This window comes from Ranitomeya variabilis, chromosome 5, assembly GCF_051348905.1.
Source record: "Ranitomeya variabilis isolate aRanVar5 chromosome 5, aRanVar5.hap1, whole genome shotgun sequence".
NCBI lineage: Eukaryota > Metazoa > Chordata > Amphibia > Anura > Dendrobatidae > Ranitomeya > Ranitomeya variabilis.
The window spans coordinates 680,098,433-680,115,705 of record NC_135236.1 but is presented as its reverse complement, the minus strand read 5'-3'; the positions used below and the strand labels follow the sequence as shown (position 1 = coordinate 680,115,705).

The window sequence follows — 17,273 nt, the reverse complement described above, 5'->3', positions numbered from 1 at the left end:
ATTCTTGTATATAGGAGCAGTATTATAGTAGTTATATTCCTGTACATAGGAGCAGTATTATAGTAGTTATATTCTTGTACATAGGGGCAGTATTATAGTAGTTATATTCTTGTACATAGGGGCAGTATTATAGTACTTATATTCCTGTACATAGGGGCAGTATTATAGTAGTTATATTCCTGTACATAGGGGCAGTATTATAGTAGTTATATTCTTGTACATAGGGACAGTATTATAGTAGTTATATTCTTGTACATAGAGGGCAGTATTATAGTAGTTATATTCTTGTACATAGGGGCAGTATTATAGTAGTTATATTCTTGTACATAGGGGCAGTATTATAGTAGTTATATTCTTGTACATAGGGGCAGTATTATAGTAGTTATATTCTTGTATATAGGGGCAGTATTATAGTAGTTATATTCTTGTACATAGGGGCAGTATTATAGTAGTTATATTCTTGTACATAGGAGGCAGTATTATAGTAGTTATATTCTTGTACATAGGGAGCAGTATTATAGTAGTTATATTCTTGTGCATAGGGCAGTATTATAGTAGTTATATTCTTGTACATAGGGGCAGTATTATAGTAGTTATATTCTTGTATATAGGGGCAGTATTATAGTAGTTATATTCTTGTACATAGGGGCAGTATTATAGTAGTTATATTCTTGTACATAGGAGGCAGTATTATAGTAGTTATATTCTTGTACATAGGGAGCAGTATTATAGTAGTTATATTCTTGTGCATAGGGCAGTATTATAGTAGTTATATTCTTGTACATAGGGGCAGTATTATAGTAGTTATATTCCTGTACATAGGGGCAGTATTATAGTAGTTATATTCTTGTATATAGGGACAGTATTATAGTAGTTATATTCTTGTACATAGGGGGCAGTATTATAGTAGTTATATTCTTGTACATAGGGGCAGTATTATAGTAGTTATATTCTTGTACATAGGGGCAGTATTATAGTAGTTATATTCTTGTACATAGGGGCAGTATTATAGTAGTTATATTCTTATACATAGGGGGCAGTATTATAGTAGTTATATTCTTGTACATAGGGGCAGTATTATAGTAGTTATATTCTTGTACATAGGAGCAGTATTATAGTAGTTATATTCTGTACATAGGGGCAGTATTATAGTAGTTATATTCCTGTACATAGGGGCAGTATTATAGTAGTTATATTCTTGTATATAGGGACAGTATTATAGTAGTTATATTCTTGTACATAGGGGCGGTATTATAGTAGTTATATTCTTGTACATAGGGGCGGTATTATAGTAGTTATATTCTTGTACATAGGAGCAGTATTATAGTAGTTATATTCTTGTACATAGGAGCAGTATTATAGTAGTTATATTCTTGTATATAGGGGGCAGTATTACTTTTCTGGCTCTGGATACATTTCTCTTGAGTTCTTAGACGTTTCTATGATTTTCCCCTCATTCTCTGTGACGTGAAATGTGTCGCTGATCTCTAAATTATCCTCTTCCTTATTTTTAGGCTGTACATTATTTTACTAGTAAATCCCCTGCATAAAATATTTATATTGCAGTAAAATGGTCCTTTTCAGGGTCTCTGAATCTCGGCCACCCCTGCTTAACTTCCTGTAATCCAAACCAAATTCCAGATTTGGGAGCTGTGCTGCATTCTCACCTCATTCAGGTCTGATCCATTCCCCAGTGCGGGGGAGGGGCGCTCGCTTATTGCTCATTATTACTCAGGATTGTATTTGGTTCTTAAATTTGAAAATAATAAAACTGCATAAATAATGGGGTCGGGGTTTGAGGTCTTGGCAGACACCGGACTCCTGAGCAAATGAGCTTCTATGCTGTTGGGAATCAAAGGTGAATTCCAAGTTTGGCTTCAGAATATGAAGGAGAGAAGAGCGAGACGCTGCAGTAATGTCCTCAGCCCTAAAGATCCATATACATTATCTACAGGACCCCCAACATGTCCCAGCACGGGGCTCTGGGTCTGTGTCTGTAAAACACAAAGACTGCTATTAGGAACTTTTTGGTCATCTAAATGTTTAAGTGGAATTTCCTGTAACATCACCAGAGATCAGCGGTGACATCACTGAGAATGCCTCCTATCCATCACCAGAGATCAGCGGTGACATCACTGAGAATGTCTCCTATCCATCACTAGAGATCAGAGGTGACATCACTGAGAATGTCTCCTATCCATCACCAGAGATCAGCGGTGACATCACTGAGAATGTCTCCTATCCATCACCAGAGATCAGCGGTGACATCACTGAGAATGCCTCCTATCCATCACTAGAGATCAGAGGTGACATCACTGAGAATGCCACCTATCCATCACCAGAGATCAGAGGTGACATCACTGAGAATGCCTCCTATCCATCACCAGAGATCAGCGGTGACATCACTGAGAATGCCTCCTATCCATCACCAGAGATCGGCGGTGACATCACTGAGAATGCCTCCTATCCATCACCAGAGATCAGCGGTGACATCACTGAGAATGTCTCCTATCCATCACCAGAGATCAGAGGTGACATCACTGAGAATGTCTCCTATCCATCACCAGAGATCAGCGGTGACATCACTGAGAATGTCTCCTATCCATCACCAGAGATCAGCGGTGACATCACTGAGAATGCCTCCTATCCATCACCAGAGATCAGAGGTGACATCACTGAGAATACCCCCTATCCATCATCAGAGATCAGCGGTGACATCACTGAGAATGCCTCCTATCCATCACCAGTGATCAGCGGTGACATCACTGAGAATGCCTCCTATCCATCACCAGAGATCAGCGGTGACATCACTGAGAATGTCTCCTATCCATCACCAGAGATCAGCGGTGACATCACTGAGAATGCCTCCTATCCATCACCAGAGATCAGAGGTGACCTCACTGAGAATGCCTCCTATCCATCACCAGAGATCAGCGGTGACATCACTGAGAATGCCTCCTATCCATCACCAGAGATCAGCGGTGACATCACTGAGAATGCCGCCTCTCCATCCACTTGCTTAGGTGACAGGTGGTCTGTAGCGTTGGTGCTGCCTTCGGCTGCCAGCCTTCATGTTTCCTAGTGGTCGGTGGGTTTCGAGGACTGATTTCGCGACTGTCCCCCCGGCTGGATTCCTCTCCGCAGAATAGGCCATTGTGACGAGGCCAGAGCCCTCCTGCAGGAAGCCGTATAATGACGGTGTCCCGCACGCAGCGCCGCGGGTTTTCTGGCCTGATGTCCCACCAGGTTCTGCTGCTACTAATAAGCCTGCACTGAAGTAACTGTGTCACAGCTGAGGGTCTGTTACAGTTTGTCAGTCTAATTGTTCCTCTATGAGCCAAACATCCCGGAGTGACACAAAGTAGCAAAATTTCAGTATGTCTTCAGCTTAGGTGGAGGGCTGGATGCAATTGTGCCAAACCCTCAGCTGTCAGATACTGGTAGAATATCAATTCCCTGTTTACTGACTGCAGGGTGACATCTTGAAAACTTGGTGGAAACTAAATCAGAAAGTTACAAAACTGAAAACTGGTCCTGTGGATTATGATGGGGAACAGCGCCCCCCACAGTCTGCTGCGGCAGCGGGAATTGCAGCCATATTGGCCGTCATGCAGCCCTTTCCTGGAGCAGATACTGTATGGTTCCTTTTTGTGGGATTGGAAGCAGTTGCTCCATGTAATTGCCTCCCGGGATCAGGATCCGCAGATAAGAGTATTGGGGTCTTCCTATCTCTCTTCCTGTATATCCCTGACCCCCTGTGTAAATCCTGCAGATTCTGGTAGATCCTCTGTGCAGCTGGGATCCATTATGCAGTGCGGTCACTGGATTGTGCAGGTTTCCTATACTTGCCGCTTGGGCTGTGTTCACACTGAGTCCTGCTGAGTTTTTGGAGCAGAATCTAAGTGGGATCACCTACGTTTTTTAGGAGAATTTAAATCCTCCCTGTAAGTTAGACGCACACCAATAGTCGTTTTCAATTGCTCGCCATTCACAAACCTCTGCTTGCTGCCAGTGATGGGAATGATTCCTGTTGGTGCCGAGACTCTGTACCAGGGGAGGGGATACTCCGGCCCGCGATGACATTTTCTACAGCCCAGTGCAAGTTCCCAGTGCTCAGCTTGTGGACCCATGTTGCTGACCCTTTAATTTTTTCCTGCAGTTATAGTGCATTCACTACCCCAATGTCTCCTATTGTATATACTGCAGCCTTGGCGTGTCCTATGTGATGTGTATACAGCAGTTTGTGTCCCCTATGTTATTTACATACAGCAGTCTGTGTATCCTATGTGATGTGCTCCAGCCCCGCTGTCTGTTATGTATGTACTGCAGCCACTGTATCTCCTATGTGGTGCGTATATGGCTGCCTTGGCATCTCCTTAGTAATAGGATTCACAGACTGCTGTATACACATGTGATGTATGCGCCAGTCTGTGTATCCTATGCTATGAATATTTAATGTGCATACATCAGCCTTGCCATCTCCTGTGTGATGCGTATATTGCAGCCTCGCCATCTCCCGTGTGCATATGTGGCAGCCTCGCCGTCTCCCATGTGATGCGTATATGGCAGCCTCGCCTTCTCCCGTGTGATGCATATATGGCAGCCTCGCTGTCTCCCATGTGATGCATATATGGCAGCCTCGCCGTCTCCCGCGTGATGCGTATATGGCAGCCTCGCCGTCCCCCATGTGATGCGTATATGGCAGCCTAGCAGTCTCCCGTGTGATGCGTATACTGCAGCCTCGCCGTCTCGCATGTGATGCGTATACTGCAGCCTCGCCGTCTCCCATGGGATGCTTATACGGCAGCCTCGCTGTCTCCTGTGTGTTGTGTGTACGGCAGCCTCGCCGTCTCCCATGTGATGCGTATATGGCAGCCTTGCCATCTCCCATGTGATGCGTATATGGCAGCCTCGCCATCTCCCGTGTGATGCGTATATGGCAGCCTCGCCATCTCCCGTATGATGCGTATACTGCAGCCTTGCCGTTTCCCGTATATGGCAACCTCGCCGTCTCCTGTGTGTTGCATGTACGACAGCCTCGTCGTCTCCCATGTGATTCGTATATGGCAGCCTTGCCATCTCCCATGTGATGTGTATACGGCAGCCTCGCCGTCTACCATGTGGTGTGTATATGGCAGCCTCGCCGTCTCCCATGTGATTCGTATATGGCAGCCTCACCGTCTCCCTTGTGGTGTGTATATGGCAGCCTCGCCGTCTCCCGTGTGATGTGTATACGGCAGCCTCGCCGTCTCCCATGTGATTCATATATGGCAGCCTCGCCGTCTCCCTTGTGTGTAATATGGCAGCCTCGCCGTCTCCCTTGTGGTGTGTAATATGGCAGCCTCGCCGTCTCCCTTGTGGTGTGTAATATGGCAGCCTCGCCGTCTCCCTTCTGTGTAATATGGCAGCCTCGCCGTCTCCCTTGTGGTGTGTAATATGGCAGCCTCGCCGTCTCCCTTGTGGTGTGTAATATGGCAGCCTCGCCATCTCCCTTGTGATGCATATACTGCAGCCTCACCGTCTCCCGTGTGATGTGTATATGGCAACCTTGCCGTCTCCTGTGTGTTGCGTGTACGGTAGCCTCGCCGTCTCCCATGTGATTCGTATATGGCATCCTCGCCGTCTCCCTTGTGTGTATATGGCAGCCTCGCCGTCTCCCTTGCGGTGTGTATATGGCAGCCTCCCCGTCTCCCTTGTGGTGTGTATATGGCAGCCTCGCCGTCTCCCTTGTGGTGTGTATATGGCTGCCTCGCCGTCTCCCTTGTGTGTATATGGCAGCCTCGCCGTCTCCCTTGTGGTGTGTATATGGCAGCCTCCCCGTCTCCCTTGTGGTGTGTATATGGCAGCCTCGCCTTCTCCCTTGTGGTGTGTATATGGCAGCCTCGCCGTCTCCCGTGTGATGTGTACAGTAAGGAAGATATTTTAACTATTTGGCCAAACAAAGTAGGATCGTTTTCAAATTGATTTTGTGCGGCCCCCGAGTGATGGTATATCCAAATGGCCCGTGACAGAAAAAAGGTTCCCCGATCCCTGGTGTTTACAAGCTGAATACAACTGAGGGTTCGTTACAGTTGTTTCCAGTCTAGACAATGCTCTGTGAGCTGAACACAATGGCAGCACAAAGCCCTCTCCTTTACTGATGGTTTGTTACAATGTTACAGCACAGGAGAGGGGAGTGCTGCTGGTGATCGTGGCCCACAGAGGATTGCATGGACTGGAAGCAAGTGTAAGCTGTAACAAACCCTCAGCTGTGTTAGGTAATGAGTCAGAATTACTTTTTAGCTTTTCCATTCACAAGGAGGAAGAGATATTATATATATATATATTTTTTAAAAAAAAGGAAATGGAACTAAAAGTCAGAGAAATTCTAGTTTTTCCAGGGAGGATCCAGCTCAGAAAAGTTTGTGCCCCCCTCTTCATATTCGCATATTCAGGATTTGGTGGCGGCCCCCGTATCCGTCCCCTGACAAGTGCCCTCTGTTACACAAAATACAAAGCGGCGCAGTTTAATTATACATTCAGGGCCGGGCGGTTTCCTGCAGGGCAGCGCGGGGCGGCAATTAGCTGCCACCGGCGGATTCTCCGGTTACAATGAGCTGAAGAGAAAGAGGGGACAGGCCCTGTCCTGGTGAGTGACGGCGGGCACCGTGCGACTGTGCTGCCCCTCACTGGCGGATAGCGGGACTGCAGGTGGCACAGTGTCAGGGGGTGAGGAAGATGTACAGGATGTATGGGAGGTAAGCAGCTGTACCACACCGCCTGTCACTGGGGATGTCGCCGCCTGTCACTGGGGATGTCACCGCCTGTCACTGGGGATGTCACCGCCTGTCACTGGGGATGTCGCCGCCTGTCACTGGGGATGGCGCCACCTGTCACTGGGGATGTCGCCGCCTGTCACTGGGGGTGTCGCCGCCTGTCACTGGGGATGTCACCGCCAGTCACTGGATATGTCGCCGCCTGTCACTGGGGATGTCGCCGCCTGTCACTGGGGATGTCACCGCCTGTCACTGGGGATGGCGCCACCTGTCACTGGGGATGTCACCGCCTGTCACTGGGGATGTCGCCGCCTGTCACTGGGGATGTCGCCGCCTGTCACTGGGGATGTCCCCGCCTGTCACTGGGGATGTCACCGCCTGTCACTGGGGATGGCGCCACCTGTCAATGGGAATGTCACCACTTGTCACTGGGGATGTCGCCGCCTGTCACTGGGGATGTCGCCGCCTGTCACTGGGGATGTCGCCGCCTGTCACTGGGGATGTCGCCGCCTGTCACTGGGGATGGCGCCACCTGTCAATGGGGATGTCACCGCCTGTCACTGGGGATGTCGCCGCCTGTCACTGGGGATGTCACCGCTGATCTCTGGTGATGGATAGGAGGAATTCTCAGTGATGTCACCGCTGATCTCTGGTGATGGATAGGAGGAATTCTCAGTGATGTCACCGCTGATCTCTGGTGATGGATAGGAGAAATTCTCAGTGATGTCACCGCTGATCTCTGGTGATGGATAGGAGGCATTCTCAGTGATGTCACCGCTGATCTCTAGTGATGGATAGGAGACATTCTCAGTGATGTCACCACTGATCTCTGGTGATGGATAGGAGACATTCTCAGTGATGTCACCGATGATCTCTGGTGATGGATAGGAGGCATTCTCAGTGATGTCACCGATGATCTCTAGTGATGGATAGGAGGCATTCTCAGTGATGTCACCGCTGATCTCTGGTGATGGATAGGAGACATTCTCAGTGATGTCACCTCTGATCTCTAGTGATGGATAGGAGGCATTCTCATTGATGTCACCTCTGATCTCCGGTGATGGATAGGAGGCATTCTCAGTGATGTCACCTCTGATCTCCGGTGATGGATAGGAGGCATTCTCAGTGATGTCACCTCTGATCTCCGGTGATGGATAGGAGACATTCTCAGTGATGTCACCTCTGATCTCCGGTGATGGATAGGAGGCATTCTCAGTGATGTCACCACTGATCTCTGGTGATGGATAGGAGACATTCTCAGTGATGTCACCGCCGGTCTCTGATGGACGAGGGTCTCGCGCCGGTTCTGGCTGCCCTTCTCGCTGGCTCAGGAGCAGACTGATCGCTGCCAGCGGGACCTCTCTGGTAAACATCAGCCTTTGAATATCAGATGTGACGGCTGCTTCATCCTGACAGCACAAACAGCGCGGCCGCCGGGAGCTGCCAGGGTAAACTTGTAAGGCGAATTATATTGCAGACCCTTAACCTGCAAACCGCCAGATCCGAGTGGCTGCGGTAATCTGCACTTTCCGGCTCCGATGTACCCGCTTCTCGGGGTAGGGAATTTGAAGACCTGGTGCCATCTCTGCCCCGGGCACCTCACCCTCTGCCGCCCCGGGCACCTCACCCCCTGCCGCCCCGGGCACCTCACCCTCTGCCGCCCCGGGCACCTCACCCCCTGCCGCCCCGGGCACCTCACCCCCTGCTGCCCCTGGCACCTCACCCCCTGCCGCCCCTGGCACCTCACCCCCTGCCGCCCCGGGCACCTCACCCCCTGCCACCCCTGGCACCTCACCCCCTGCCACCCCGGGCACCTCACCCCCTGCCGTTCCCAGCTGCTTCCCGTCCTCTCTGTGATGGCTGATAATCCATTCACTGTGGAATCGCACTCTAGTCTTCATTCTATAGAAATCTTCCTCCAGACCCACAGTAGCTTGCAAAAGTATTCACCCCATTGGCATTTTTAGTGTTTTTGCTACCCCACAACCTGGAATTTTAATTTTTTTTTTTAGTGTTTGCATCAGTTCATGCAGAAAACGTCTCGATAACTGTGAACATTTGTTTTTCTTTTTATTGTAAAGCAAACAATAGGACAAAATAACTGAAAACGTCAGAATGCATAACTATTCACCCCCCTAAAGTCAGTACTTTGTAGATCCTCCTTTTGCAGCAATTACAGCTGCAGTCGCATTGAGGAAGTCTCTATGAGCCATTCCAGAACATTCACACGTTCCTCCTTAAACCACTGGAGTGTTGCTTTGACCCAAAGCATACTGCTATTGTCTTGTTGGAAGGTGATCTCCGTCCCAGTCTCAAATCACTGACAGACAAGCCGGTTTTGCTCAGGATTATCTCTGTATTTCACAACATCAATCTTCCCTTTTCCTGCTACCGACAAACATCCCCAGAGCATGATGCTGCCACCACCATGTTGCACTGTGGGAATGGTGTTCTTGAGGTGATGAGCAGTGTTGGTTTGGTGCTAGACATTGCGAGGGTTGGACTGGGACTAAAAAAAAAAGCCGTGGCACACAAACCCCACCAGCCCACATACTAAACCACTCCCCACCATGATCAGTGAATTTTGTGGTACTCGGTCATACCTCTCACCACTCTCTTAAAGGAGTTATTTCAAGAGCCGCATGTGAATGACGCAGCAGAGTGTGTGGTCGACCACTGATCCGTGTACATGGTGCTCTTCAGAGCTTCGTTTCTCAGGATTATGGGGGTCTCAGTGGTCAGATTGGAAAGTCATCTGCTATCCAGGAGATAAGAGAACTTCCAAACTTAGGGTACCGTCACACAGTGCCATTTTCATCGCTACGACGGTACGATTCGTGACGTTCTAGCGATATCGTTACGATATCGCCGTGTCTGACACGCAGCAGCGATCAGGGATCCTGCTGAGAATCGTACGTCGTAGCAGATCGCTTGGAACTTTCTTTCGTCGCTTGATCACCCGCTGACATCGCTGGATCGTTGTGTGTGACAGCGATCCAGCGATGTGTTCGCTTGTAACCAGGGTAAACATCGGGTAACTAAGCGCAGGGCCGCGCTTAGTAACCCGATGTTTACCGTGGTTACCAGCGTAAACGTTAAAAAAACAAACAGTACATACTTACATTCCGGTGTCTGTCCTCCGGCGTCTCAGCTTCTCTGCACTGTGTGAGCGCCTGCCGGCCGGAAAGCGAGCACAGCGGTGACGTCTGACGTCACCGCTGTGCTTTCCGGCTATGGCGCTTACACAGTGGAGAGAAGCAGAACGCCGGGGACAGACACCGGAATGTGAGTATGTACTGTTTGTTTTTTTTACGTTTACGCTGGTAACCAGGGTAAACATCGGGTTACTAAGCGCGGCCCTGCGCTTAGTAACCCGATGTTTACCCTGGTTACCCGGGGACTTCGGCATCGCTCCAGCGCCGTGATTGCAACGTGTGACCGCAGTCTACGACGCTGGAGCGATATTCATACGACGCTGCGACGTCACGGATCGTGCCGTCGTAGCGACGAAAATGGCACTGTGTGACGGTACCCTAAGGATAACCCAATTAATCAGGTTTTTCAAGATTTATTTTTATTTGACCATAGGAATTTGAAAATAATAAACCAATTAGAATTCGAAAGTCCAATGTCACCTCTCCACCAGCAGAACAGGAGGAGCGGTACTGTGCAGTGTATATATACAGGAGGAGTGGTACTGTGCAGTGTATATATACAGGAGGAGTGGTACTGTGCAGTGTATATATACAGGAGGAGTGGTACTGTGCAGTGTATATATACAGGACAGGAGGAGCGGTACTGTGCAGTGTATATATACAGGAGGAGTGGTACTGTGCAGTGTATATATACAGGAGGAGTGGTACTGTGCAGTGTATATATACAGGAGGAGTGGTACTGTGCAGTGTATATATACAGGAGGAGCGGTACTGTGCAGTGTATATATACAGGAGGAGAGGTACTGTGCAGTGTATATATACAGGAGGAGTGGTACTGTGCAGTGTATATATACAGGAGGAGCGGTGCTGTGCAGTGTATATATACAGGAGGAGTGGTACTGTGCAGTGTATATATACAGGAGGAGTGGTACTGTGCAGTGTATATATACAGGAGGAGTGGTACTGTGCAGTGTATATATATACAGGAGGAGTGGTGCTGTGCAGTGTATATATACAGGAGGAGTGGTACTGTGCAGTGTATATATACAGGAGGAGTGGTACTGTGCAGTGTATATATACAGGAGGAGTGGTACTGTGCAGTGTATATATACAGGAGGAGCGGTACTGTGCAGTGTATATATACAGGAGGAGCGGTACTGTGCAGTGTATATATACAGGACAGGAGGAGTGGTACTGTGCAGTGTATATATACAGGAGGAGTGGTACTGTGCAGTGTATATATACAGGAGGAGTGGTACTGTGCAGTGTATATATACAGGAGGAGTGGTACTGTGCAGTGTATATATACAGGACAGGAGGAGTGGTACTGTGCAGTATATATATACAGGAGGAGTGGTACTGTGCAGTGTATATATACAGGAGGAGTGGTACTGTGCAGTGTATATATACAGGAGGAGTGGTACTGTGCAGTGTATATATACAGGAGGAGTGGTACTGTGCAGTGTATATATACAGGACAGGAGGAGTGGTACTGTGCAGTGTATATATACAGGAGGAGTGGTACTGTGCAGTGTATATATACAGGAGGAGTGGTACTGTGCAGTGTATATATACAGGAGGAGTGGTACTGTGCAGTGTATATACAGGAGGAGCGATACTGTGCAGTGTATATATACAGGAGGAGTGGTACTGTGCAGTGTATATATACAGGAGGAGTGGTACTGTGCAGTGTATATATACAGGAGGAGTGGTACTGTGCAGTGTATATATACAGGACAGGAGGAGTGGTACTGTGCAGTGTATATATACAGGAGGAGTGGTACTGTGCAGTGTATATACAGGAGGAGCGGTACTGTGCAGTGTATATATACAGGAGGAGTGGTACTGTGCAGTGTATATATACAGGACAGGAGGAGTGGTACTGTGCAGTGTATATATACAGGAGGAGTAGGTACTGTGCAGTGTGTATATACAGGAGGAGTGGTACTGTGCAGTGTATATACAGGAGGAGTGGTACTGTGCAGTGTATATATACAGGAGGAGTGGTACTGTGCAGTGTATATATACAGGAGAAGTGGTGCTGTGCAGTGTATATATACAGGAGGAGTGGTACTGTGCAGTGTATATATACAGGAGGAGTGGTGCTGTGCAGTGTATATATACAGGAGGAGTGGTACTGTGCAGTGTATATATACAGGAGGAGTGGTACTGTGCAGTGTATATATACAGGAGGAGTGGTGCTGTGCAGTGTATATATACAGGAGGAGTGGTACTGTGCAGTGTATATATACAGGGGGAGTGGTACTGTGCAGTGTATATATATACAGGAGGAGTGATATTGTGCAGTGTATATATACAGGAGGAGGGGTACTGTGCAGTGTATATATACAGGACAGGAGGAGTGGTACTGTGCAGTGTATATATACAGGAGGAGTAGGTACTGTGCAGTGTGTATATACAGGAGGAGTGGTACTGTGCAGTGTATATATACAGGAGGAGTGGTACTGTGCAGTGTGTATATACAGGAGGAGTGGTACTGTTCAGTGTATAAACAGGAGGAGTGGTACTGTGCAGTGTATATATACAGGACAGGAGGAGTGGTACTGTGCAGTGTATATATACAGGAGGAGTGGTACTGTGCAGTGTATATATACAGGAGGAGTGGTACTGTGCAGTGTATATATACAGGAGGAGTGGTGCTGTGCAGTGTATATATACAGGAGGAGTGGTGCTGTGCAGTGTATATATACAGGAGGAGTGATATTGTGCAGTGTATATATACAGGAGGAGTGGTACTGTGCAGTGTATATATACAGGAGGAGTGGTACTGTGCGGTGTATATATACAGGAGGAGCGGTACTGTGCAGTGTATATATACAGGAGGAGTGGTACTGTGCAGTGTATATATACAGGAGGAGTGGTGCTGTGCAGTGTATATATACAGGAGGAGTGGTACTGTGCAGTGTATATATACAGGACAGGAGGAGTGGTGCTGTGCAGTGTATATATACAGGAGGAGTGGTGCTGTGCAGGGTATATATACAGGACAGGAGGAGTGGTACTGTGCAGTATATATACAGGAGGAGTGGTACTGTGCAGTGTGTGTATATACAGGAGGAGTGGTACTGTGCAGTGTATATATACAGGAGGAGGCTACTGTGCAGTATATATATACAGGAGGAGTGGTACTGTGCAGTGTATATATACAGGAGGAGTGGTACTGTGCAGTGTATATATACAGGAGGAGTGGTACTGTGCAGTGTATATATACAGGAGGAGTGGTACTGTGCAGTGTATATATACAGGAGGAGTGGTACTGTGCAGTGTATATATACAGGACAGGAGGAGCGGTACTGTGCAGTGTATATATACAGGAGGAGTGGTACTGTGCAGTGTATATATACAGGAGGAGTGGTACTGTGCAGTGTATATATACAGGAGGAGTGGTACTGTGCAGTGTATATATACAGGAGGAGCGGTACTGTGCAGTGTATATATACAGGAGGAGAGGTACTGTGCAGTGTATATATACAGGAGGAGTGGTACTGTGCAGTGTATATATACAGGAGGAGCGGTGCTGTGCAGTGTATATATACAGGAGGAGTGGTACTGTGCAGTGTATATATACAGGAGGAGTGGTACTGTGCAGTGTATATATACAGGAGGAGTGGTACTGTGCAGTGTATATATATACAGGAGGAGTGGTGCTGTGCAGTGTATATATACAGGAGGAGTGGTACTGTGCAGTGTATATATACAGGAGGAGTGGTACTGTGCAGTGTATATATACAGGAGGAGTGGTACTGTGCAGTGTATATATACAGGAGGAGCGGTACTGTGCAGTGTATATATACAGGAGGAGCGGTACTGTGCAGTGTATATATACAGGACAGGAGGAGTGGTACTGTGCAGTGTATATATACAGGAGGAGTGGTACTGTGCAGTGTATATATACAGGAGGAGTGGTACTGTGCAGTGTATATATACAGGAGGAGTGGTACTGTGCAGTGTATATATACAGGACAGGAGGAGTGGTACTGTGCAGTATATATATACAGGAGGAGTGGTACTGTGCAGTGTATATATACAGGAGGAGTGGTACTGTGCAGTGTATATATACAGGAGGAGTGGTACTGTGCAGTGTATATATACAGGAGGAGTGGTACTGTGCAGTGTATATATACAGGACAGGAGGAGTGGTACTGTGCAGTGTATATATACAGGAGGAGTGGTACTGTGCAGTGTATATATACAGGAGGAGTGGTACTGTGCAGTGTATATATACAGGAGGAGTGGTACTGTGCAGTGTATATACAGGAGGAGCGATACTGTGCAGTGTATATATACAGGAGGAGTGGTACTGTGCAGTGTATATATACAGGAGGAGTGGTACTGTGCAGTGTATATATACAGGAGGAGTGGTACTGTGCAGTGTATATATACAGGACAGGAGGAGTGGTACTGTGCAGTGTATATATACAGGAGGAGTGGTACTGTGCAGTGTATATACAGGAGGAGCGGTACTGTGCAGTGTATATATACAGGAGGAGTGGTACTGTGCAGTGTATATATACAGGACAGGAGGAGTGGTACTGTGCAGTGTATATATACAGGAGGAGTAGGTACTGTGCAGTGTGTATATACAGGAGGAGTGGTACTGTGCAGTGTATATACAGGAGGAGTGGTACTGTGCAGTGTATATATACAGGAGGAGTGGTACTGTGCAGTGTATATATACAGGAGAAGTGGTGCTGTGCAGTGTATATATACAGGAGGAGTGGTACTGTGCAGTGTATATATACAGGAGGAGTGGTGCTGTGCAGTGTATATATACAGGAGGAGTGGTACTGTGCAGTGTATATATACAGGAGGAGTGGTACTGTGCAGTGTATATATACAGGAGGAGTGGTGCTGTGCAGTGTATATATACAGGAGGAGTGGTACTGTGCAGTGTATATATACAGGGGGAGTGGTACTGTGCAGTGTATATATATACAGGAGGAGTGATATTGTGCAGTGTATATATACAGGAGGAGGGGTACTGTGCAGTGTATATATACAGGACAGGAGGAGTGGTACTGTGCAGTGTATATATACAGGAGGAGTAGGTACTGTGCAGTGTGTATATACAGGAGGAGTGGTACTGTGCAGTGTATATATACAGGAGGAGTGGTACTGTGCAGTGTGTATATACAGGAGGAGTGGTACTGTTCAGTGTATAAACAGGAGGAGTGGTACTGTGCAGTGTATATATACAGGACAGGAGGAGTGGTACTGTGCAGTGTATATATACAGGAGGAGTGGTACTGTGCAGTGTATATATACAGGAGGAGTGGTACTGTGCAGTGTATATATACAGGAGGAGTGGTGCTGTGCAGTGTATATATACAGGAGGAGTGGTGCTGTGCAGTGTATATATACAGGAGGAGTGATATTGTGCAGTGTATATATACAGGAGGAGTGGTACTGTGCAGTGTATATATACAGGAGGAGTGGTACTGTGCGGTGTATATATACAGGAGGAGCGGTACTGTGCAGTGTATATATACAGGAGGAGTGGTACTGTGCAGTGTATATATACAGGAGGAGTGGTGCTGTGCAGTGTATATATACAGGAGGAGTGGTACTGTGCAGTGTATATATACAGGACAGGAGGAGTGGTGCTGTGCAGTGTATATATACAGGAGGAGTGGTGCTGTGCAGGGTATATATACAGGACAGGAGGAGTGGTACTGTGCAGTATATATACAGGAGGAGTGGTACTGTGCAGTGTGTGTATATACAGGAGGAGTGGTACTGTGCAGTGTATATATACAGGAGGAGGCTACTGTGCAGTATATATATACAGGAGGAGTGGTACTGTGCAGTGTATATATACAGGAGGAGTGGTACTGTGCAGTGTATATATACAGGAGGAGTGGTACTGTGCAGTGTATATATACAGGAGGAGTGGTACTGTGCAGTGTATATATATACAGGAGGAGTGGTGCTGTGCAGTGTATATATACAGGAGGAGTGGTACTGTGCAGTGTATATATACAGGAGGAGTGGTACTGTGCAGTGTATATATACAGGAGGAGTGGTACTGTGCAGTGTATATATACAGGAGGAGCGGTACTGTGCAGTGTATATATACAGGAGGAGCGGTACTGTGCAGTGTATATATACAGGACAGGAGGAGTGGTACTGTGCAGTGTATATATACAGGAGGAGTGGTACTGTGCAGTGTATATATACAGGAGGAGTGGTACTGTGCAGTGTATATATACAGGACAGGAGGAGTGGTACTGTGCAGTGTATATATACAGGAGGAGTGGTACTGTGCAGTGTATATATACAGGACAGGAGGAGTGGTACTGTGCAGTGTATATATACAGGAGGAGTGGTACTGTGCAGTGTATATATACAGGAGGAGTGGTACTGTGCAGTGTATATATACAGGAGGAGTGGTACTGTGCAGTGTATATACAGGAGGAGCGATACTGTGCAGTGTATATATACAGGAGGAGTGGTACTGTGCAGTGTATATATACAGGAGGAGTGGTACTGTGCAGTGTATATATACAGGAGGAGTGGTACTGTGCAGTGTATATATACAGGACAGGAGGAGTGGTACTGTGCAGTGTATATATACAGGAGGAGTGGTACTGTGCAGTGTATATACAGGAGGAGCGGTACTGTGCAGTGTATATATACAGGAGGAGTGGTACTGTGCAGTGTATATATACAGGACAGGAGGAGTGGTACTGTGCAGTGTATATATACAGGAGGAGTAGGTACTGTGCAGTGTGTATATACAGGAGGAGTGGTACTGTGCAGTGTATATACAGGAGGAGTGGTACTGTGCAGTGTATATATACAGGAGGAGTGGTACTGTGCAGTGTATATATACAGGAGGAGTGGTGCTGTGCAGTGTATATATACAGGAGGAGTGGTACTGTGCAGTGTATATATACAGGAGGAGTGGTGCTGTGCAGTGTATATATACAGGAGGAGTGGTACTGTGCAGTGTATATATACAGGAGGAGTGGTACTGTGCAGTGTATATATACAGGAGGAGTGGTGCTGTGCAGTGTATATATACAGGAGGAGTGGTACTGTGCAGTGTATATATACAGGGGGAGTGGTACTGTGCAGTGTATATATATACAGGAGGAGTGATATTGTGCAGTGTATATATACAGGAGGAGGGGTACTGTGCAGTGTATATATACAGGACAGGAGGAGTGGTACTGTGCAGTGTATATATACAGGAGGAGTAGGTACTGTGCAGTGTGTATATACAGGAGGAGTGGTACTGTGCAGTGTATATATACAGGAGGAGTGGTACTGTTCAGTGTATATACAGGAGGAGTGGTACTGTGCAGTGTATATATACAGGACAGGAGGAGTGGTACTGTGC

At 47.3% G+C, this 17,273-nt stretch overlaps 1 protein-coding gene across 2 annotated transcripts in view; it reads left to right on the top strand.

The window, feature by feature from the left end:
- Positions 1-17,273, top strand: part of WNT5B (Wnt family member 5B) — a 92,514-nt gene that overhangs the window by 30,510 nt on the left and 44,731 nt on the right. Inside the window, exon 1 of one of the 2 annotated variants that reach the window (XM_077267034.1) lies at positions 6,622-6,737. The exons of the other annotated variant lie outside the window; for it this stretch is intronic. The gene's annotated coding sequence lies outside the window, so the exon portion shown is untranslated. Of the gene's footprint in view, positions 1-6,621; positions 6,738-17,273 lie in introns of those variants that run through there. 2 annotated transcript variants of the gene reach the window in all.